Below are 8,675 nucleotides of genomic sequence, written 5' to 3'. Positions count from 1 at the left end.
TTTTTGCGTTTAGTTATTGCTTGCTGTAAAACTACTGTTAGTGATGTTGTAATTAAGTATCAGGAGATTATAAAGGAAAATTTAAGGTGGGAGTTTTCAAACAAGAGTAAAATTTTGGGAACAGATATTTTATGTATGAATTAACAATAGAGTATGAACTTTTTAGAGGATTTTTGATGGATTGTCGATTATTGAAGGATAACGTTTTCTGTGAAAAATTAAGATATGCTGGTTAGTTAGTCAGAAAAAGTCATCGAATTGTAGTATTTGCAAGAAATGCACGGCTGAGAAATCAATTAGGCTAGGACCTTGATTCGCCTGCAGTAAGCTCAGTTTTTCTAGAAACTTTTTTTTTTTTTTTTTTTTTTTTTTTTTTTTTACAACGCGAATCAATGGAGTTGCTTATGCGCGAATTTCTGCAGTTCTCCGATTTCTTTTACGTGAAAGCAGATTTCTTAGTATATGAGCAACGCAGAGTTTATTCAATGGGCAAAGCCAATGCAGTGCGCAATGCCGAGGTTGTGCGCGGTGCCTAGTTTGTGCAATTCTAGGATGTCTTTTTAAGTGGAAATAGATCGATGTGTACAGAGCCAATGTAGTGCGCAATGCCGAGGTTGTGCGCGGTGCCTAGTATGTGCAATTCTAGCATGTTTTTTAAGTGGAAATAGATCGATGTGTACATGCGCAGAGACAATCTGGTGCGCAATGCCGAGGTTGTGCGCCGTGCCTAGTTTGTGCAATTCTAGGATGTCTTTTTAAGTGGAAATAGATCGATGTGTACATGGGCAGAGCCAATGTAGTGCGCAATGCCGAGGTTGTGCGTGGTGCCTAGTTTGTTACTAAATTTAAGTATGTGCAATTCTAGGATATTTTTTTAAGTGAAAATAGATCGATGTGTACATGGACAGAGCCAAAGTAGTGCGCAATGCCGAGGTTGTGCAATTCTCTGATATTTTTAAGGTGGAAATAGATGGATGTGTACATGGACACCGAGCTTTTATGTTTTTCGAGCAAATACGGATCGTTGTGTATAAAGGAAAACGAGATAATGTATGATGACGAGCTGTAAAGTAACGTATTTTATATGCAATGTTTAACATATCGTTTGTGTATTTTAAATTTGTATTGTTGTTTTAATTGTGAATTATATTTAAGACATCATTTTTAATTTAAATTGTATTTTTAATTTTTTGGTTTTGATATGTTTATAATGCTTTCCGACTTACGATATATATCGATAGCCCGACGATCTACTCAACAGTAGCAAAACTGTAAACTTTGACCCTATAAGTAACTTTTACCTCATTATTATTAATACCTAGTGTTTGCAATCGTAATCGCACTTGATAATATGAGTTCTTTGATAATACAGTGTCTCACAAAAGTGATGAGAGACTTGTGCTTTACAAAAGGAAACTGTAATAAAATAAATTAAAAAAACATGTAAAATTTTTTTGTGGGTGTGTTTCATACTTAAATTTAGTAACAATTATTACATAACATACATTTTCTCAAAATATTAATTTAATAAAAATACAATTGTTTAGAACGGAGCAAAAAATGTTTCACATAAGTGATGGGACACCATTAGATACTACTACGTACTATGCAACAAAAATCGTCTGAAGTAAGCAATAAAAATATTTTTTGGGGTTTTTATTTTTACTCAAAAGCAATTGTCAATAATTTATAAAATCGTCTGCAGTATTTCTCTCCAGTTTGTTTTGGAATTTTTGTGTTTTTTATCTCTGTGCAGCCATGAATGCTAAACAAAAAGAAACTTTGCCTGAAATTCGAAAATTAGTCATTAATTTGCATATTGAACGTGGAAATTCTATTAGAGAAACTGCTGAAACAGTTAACCTGAGTCATTCAACAGTTTTCAATATCATTAAACGATATAAAAAGAATCATATGATTCAGGATAAAAGAAGACCTGGCCGGCCATCAAAGCTATCCAATGGAATAAAGCGAATTATCGTTCGAAATATTAAAAAAAAAATCCAAGAATGAATGCTCCTAAAGTTGCTGCTGATTTACAAACATTATATGGAGTAATTGTAAATCCTGAGACTATTGGAAGAGTAATTCGATTTGCTGGATATCACGGTAGAGCAGCCAGGAAAAAATTCTTCGTTGAGTGAAAAGAATAGAAACCTCAGACTGGCTTTCGCAAAATCCAACATAAATAATAATTCTGATTACTGGAATGAAGTTATATTTGCTGATGAGAGTAAATTTAATATATTTGATTCTGACTGTAGAATCTTGGTGTGGATAAAACCCAGAGAAGAATTTCACAAACACACCATTTCTTCAAAACAACAATTAAAATCGGTGCTTCAAGAAGAATGGTGTAAAATCACTCCAGAAATCGCAAAAAAATTAATCGAAACCATCCCAAGAAGATTAAATCATGTTTTAAAAGTAAAAGGAAATCCAACAAAATATTAAAACCTTTTATAAAGTAAAGTTTTTGGATAAATATTTGATGGAAAAGTAAGTGTCCCATCACTTATGTGAGCCATTTTTTGCTCCGTTCTAAACAATTGTATTTTTATTAAATTGATATTTTAATAGTTTGAGAAAATGTATGTTATGTAATAATTGTTACTAAATTTAAGTATGAAACACACCCACAAAAAATTTTTACATGTTTTTTTAAAATTTATTTTACTACAGTTTCCTTTTGTAAAGCACAAGTGTCCCATCACTTTTGTGAGACACTCTATGTGTGTGTGTATGTGAAGCATTGCTTAGTGTTCCTAATTTGTAGTATTTATTTTCTTATAATATTTTGTTTCATTGCGAGAAATTAAATTTTTTATTTATTTGTGTGTAGAATTCTAGTATGCCTGCCTACAGGGAATATAATGTGATTTAGGAATTTAAGAAAATTAAAAATGATGTCTTAAATATAATTCACAATTAAAACAACAATACAAATTTAAAATACACAAACGATATGTTAAACATTGCATATAAAATACGTTACTTTACAGCTCGTCATCATACATTATCGCGTTTTCCTTTATACACAACGATCCGTATTTGCTCGAAAAACATCAAAGCTCGGTGTCCATGTACACATCCATCTATTTCCACCTTAAAAATATCAGAGAATTGCACAACCTCGGCATTGCGCACTACTTTGGCTCTGTCCATGTACACATCGATCTATTTTCACTTAAAAAAATATCCTAGAATTGCACATACTTAAATTTAGTAACAAACTAGGCACCACGCACAACCTCGGCATTGCGCACTACATTGGCTCTGCCCATGTACACATCGATCTATTTCCACTTAAAAAGACATCCTAGAATTGCACAAACTAGGCACGGCGCACAACCTCGGCATTGCGCACCAGATTGTCTCTGCGCATGTACACATCGATCTATTTCCACTTAAAAAACATGCTAGAATTGCACATACTAGGCACCGCGCACAACCTCGGCATTGCGCACTACATTGGCTCTGCCCATGTACACATCGATCTATTTCCACTTTAAAAGACATCCTAGAATTGCACAAACTAGGCACCGCGCACAACCTCGGCATTGCGCACTGCATTGGCTTTGCCCATTGAATAAACTCTGCGTTGCTCATATACTAAGAAATCTGCTTTCACGTAAAAGAAATCGGAGAACTGCAGAAATTCGCGCATAAGCAACTCCATTGATTCGCGTTGTAAAAAAAAAAAAAAAAAAAAAAAAGTTTCTAGAAAAATTGAGCTTACTGCAGGCGAATCAAGGTCCTAGCCTAATTGATTTCTCAGCCGTGCATTTCTTGCAAATACTACCATTCGATGACTTTTTCTGACTAACTAACCAGCATATCTTAATTTTTCACTGTTTTTCATTAACGTGAAGTTTAAAATTTTTAGAAAATAATGAAAATTGTCTACTTACTGGTATATAAGGGATTATGTTGTTACGTAGCAAAACGTTAATTTGTAAATATGATAAAATTGATATGTTCCAGAGTATTAATTAAAAAAAACTTTTTTTATTTGTACAGTGTCTCAAAAAAGTGATGGGACACTTGTGCTTTACAAAAGGAAACTGCAATAAAATAAATTAAAAAAACATTTAAAATTTTTGTGGGTGTGTTTCATACTTAAATTTAGTAACAATTATTACATAACATACATTTTCTCAAAATATTAAAATATTAATTTAATAAAAGTACAATTGTTTAGAACGGAGCAGAAAATGGCTCACTTAAGTGATGGGACACTACGTACTATGCAACAAAAATCGTCTGAAGTAAGCAATAAAAATATCTTTTGGGGTATTTATTTTTACTCAAAAGCAATTGCCAATAATTTATAAAATCTTCCGAAGTATTTCTCTCCAGTTTGTTTTGGAATTTTTGTGTTTTTTAGCTCTGTGCAGCCATGAATGCTAAACGAAAAGAAACTTTGCCTGGAATTCGAAAATTAGTTATTAATTTGCATATTGAACGTGGAAAATCTATTAGAGAAACTACTGAAACAGTTAGCCTGAGTCATTCAACAGTTTTCAATATCATTAAACGATATAAAAAGAATCATATGATTCAGGATAAAAGAAGACCTGGCCGACCATCAAAGCTATACAATGGAATAAAGCGAATTATTGTTCGAAATATTTAAAAAAAATCCAAGAATGAGTGCTTCTAAAGTTGATGCTGATTTGCAAGCATTATATGGAGTAATTGTTAATTCTGAGACTATTAGAAGAGTAATTCGATCTACTGGATATCACGGTAGAGCAGCCAGGAAAAAATTCTTTCTAAGTGAAAAGAATAGGAAACTCAGACTGGCTTTCTCAAAATCCAACATAAATAAGAATTATGATTACTGGAATCAAGTTATATTTGCTGATGAGAGTAAATTTAATATATTTGGTTCTGACGGTAGAATCTTGGTGTGGAGAAAACCCAGGGAAGAATTTCGCAAACAGAACTTGGTGCCAACAGTAAAACATGGTGGAGGAGGAGTTATGGTATGGGGGTGTATGTCGTACGCTGGAGATGGTAATATTGTTTTTATTGACAGTATAATGGATCAGTACAAGTATATTGACATTTTAAATCAAAATTTGAAATCTTCAGCACGAAAATTGACCCTTCATAACGATTTTAAATTCTACCAGGACAATGACCCCAAGCACAGTGCTTTGAACGTTAGACTCTGGCTGCTGTATAACTGTCTTGAAATAATAAAAACACCCCCACAATCTCCACAATTAAATCCCATAGAGAATATTTGGCAAGAATTGGAATCAAGAATTCGCAAACACACCATTTCTTCAAAACAACAATTAAAATCGGTGCTTCAAGAAGAATGGGGTAAAATCACTCCAGAAATCACAAAAAAAAAATTAGTCGAATCCATCCCAAGAAGATTAAATCATGTTTTAAAAGTAAAAGGAAATCCAACAAAATATTAAAACCTTTTAAAAAGTAAAATTTTTGGATAAATATTTGATGGAAAAGTAAGTGTCCCATCACTGAAGTGAGCCATTTTCTGATCCGTTCTAAACAATTGTATTTTTATTAAATTAATATTTTAATATTTTGAGAAAATGTATGTTATGTAATAATTGTTACTAAATTTAAGTATGAAACACACCCACAAAAAATGTTTACATTTTTTTAAATTTATTTTATTACAGTTTCCTTTGGTAAAGTACAAGTGTCCCATCACTTTAGTGAGACACTGTATAAATGCTAAAGCTTAAAAATATTTGAAAATACTGAAGCTGTATGAAATACTGCGACGTTCTTTATTGTTGTAATAACTGGAAGAATTCGCTTACTGTATCATGATAATTTTAAATATAAACAATTTATTATACTGATTTTCAGTTACGCCTAAGCTCAGAAATGTAAATTTAAAGAATTTGATGTTAATTTACAATAATAAACAATTCATTATTTTTTTAAAGAGAAAATAGAAATTACGCGTAGCATGGAGAATACATTGTGACGTCACACCAAATTATTTATTAAAGGTGAAATAGCTAAAGGTTTCCGGTATTGTTTTTAAAATTACATCCTTTTAACCTTAATCATTTTTATTAATCATTTCTTAATATTTCTTTCTTTTAAAATCGTGTATAATAGTCGTAAACTTATTTCTATTACCACGATTTCTGGTGAAATCAAGATGGCCGCCATTTTTTGAAACACAGAGTTTCGTCGAAAATCTGGATGGCAACCATTTTTCAAAACAACGTATTTCATGTGCTTTGGCGCCAAACCAAATTCGCCAAACTTTGAAGGTGGGCTATACTAAAGTTGTTGCAAATATTATTTATGGCTTTTAAATATTAAAAATCAATTTAATTTTGCATTTTTATTTGAAATAAAAATTTTATTGTTTATCATATTTTATGAAATTTTATGTTGTGGATGATGTAATCAATGACGTCACCTTACTTTAAAAGTAATTCGTTTTAATATGTATAAATTAAATCTAATGTTTTAAACATTATTTATGGCTCTTAAATATTAAAATACAATTTAATTTTGCATTTTTTTAAGAAATGATTTTATTATGTATGAATTTTTAAATAATTTTAATTCTAGCCGTGATGTAATAAGCTCTCTGATTGGTTACAGAATATTTGTGCATTAACGAGCTGTAATCAGCTCCCGGATTGGTTACTGACAATTTGTGCATTTCCGCGCTGTTTTAAAATTTAATTCATATCTTCGAATTCCTTCAAAGATGTTATCTAAATTATGATTCTGATTTTTTTTGTGGTACTTATCAATAAACAACAGGTTAAATACTCAAAAAAATGTAAGTACATATTTTTCTTTTATTTTATAATTGTATACTTCAATTTTTGTTAAAAAAATTAATACACTTTTTTCAGAAATTGCTGAGATAATTATTGTCCATATGTTTTAATGTTAATTATATTCTATATAACGTATTTTAAAGTATTTGAATTTAATAATATTCTAATTCTTTTAAATGTTGGTATGATGGTTTTTAATTCGATATTCAATTTCAATAATATTTTAATCTAATTAAACGTTGGCCCAATGTTTTTATAGCGGTGTTTTTATTCTCCTCTTTGCTATATGAAAGTAATAATAACCTTACTTTAGTATTTTATACTCATAGTAAATGTATTTATTTACACTTGCCTGCCATCTTAAAAAAACGACATTTTCAACAAAAAATTAATCCATTACTTTTAACGATATTTAACGATGTTTCGAATACTTTACTATGCGTAAAAACAGCGTTTTTTAAGATGGCTGACGTTTGTAAAAATCGCGCCAACAATTGCGCCAACGTAAATCGCCAAAAATCCGTGCAACCGTCTACCAAAGTAGCACCAAAAGTTATTTAATTCTTTTACGAATTATTAAATGGAGTCAGATTTAATTTTAAAACGAGAACGCCTGAATGAAATAATATACAGGTAGATTTAACGCAACATTAATGGTGAACCGAAACGTCATCTCATTGGAGTTTGAAGGTAATACCTTTAAACTTTTAAACATGGAATTGTTAGTAAAGAAACATTCACCTGCTAGAGCCAATTTTACTAAAATTTTTAATACTTTGAGTAATTTATTAAATCAAGAAAGCTCTAGAAATTCTGAACAGTTATCTGCTAACGGGTGGAAATTTTAAAAATAATGTAGAATGCCTAAAATCTCGTTTTGGTCGAGATGAATTACTTACTGAACTGTTAAAGTTAGTAGTAAAAAATGGTATAGACAAGAGCCGAAAATTAGGCACTGTTAGATTGTACGATAAACTGGAATCTTACTTGAGAGCCCTGGAATCCATTAGTTTAACTTCGGGTAAATATTCTGCTATGCTTTTCCCTCTCATTGAATCTTGTGTGCCAGAAGACATTTTCGGGGAATGGTTGCGAAATCCGGTAGTTGGGAGGATGATGTCAGCGGAGAATCCATATAGTGCAAATCTAAAAAATTTATCGTTTATGATAACCGAAGGAGAGGAAGAGGAGATAGTTCTCTTAGCGAAATGTTGGTTTTCAAATAGATATGAGAAAAAAGAGAGAAAAAAAAAAAGAAAAAAAAAAAAGGCGAGTAAAGCTCTTAATGAAATTCAAAACTTTTTTAGAAAAATTTATAAACATTATTTAAAAATACAAATTTTAAAAATAAATCATGAAAAATAAATTAATTTTATTTGGAATCAACCTAAATTTTGAAATGTTGGGTGAAATTTTGAAATAACGGGTGGCCATAATTAAACTGACAGTGCTCACAGTGTTCTGTAGCACGATCTATTTGCGAAAATTACGCCACATTTTGTAGGAAGATTAAACAAGACGGGGGATGAAGGATTCCGCGAAAAAAAAATTAGTTCCAAAAGTCACCGCTAGGGAATATTTGGCGCTGTGTAATAGAAAATAGAGTGTTAACAAATGCTAATCAATACGGAAATTACCTTTTATTTTGCATTCAAATGAGGTTCAATGTGGCTGCCGTTGTTGTAGACCACATATTGCATTCTGTGCACAGTATGCACAACAGCAGAAACTAACATGTCTGCAGGAATCTCCCGTACAGTCCGTGATATGTTATCCTTCAACGTAGCCAGGTTCTGGACCACTCCTTGATAGACCTTGGACTTAAGATAACCCCATAGCCAGAAGTCGCATGGGGTAAGATCAGGAGACCGAGGCGGCCAT

Source organism: Stegodyphus dumicola, chromosome 8 (genome assembly GCF_044657685.1).
Source record: "Stegodyphus dumicola isolate Sdum_Otavi_A_Nest chromosome 8, ASM4465768v1".
Classification (NCBI taxonomy): domain Eukaryota; kingdom Metazoa; phylum Arthropoda; class Arachnida; order Araneae; family Eresidae; genus Stegodyphus; species Stegodyphus dumicola.
This window is presented reverse-complemented; position numbering follows the sequence as displayed.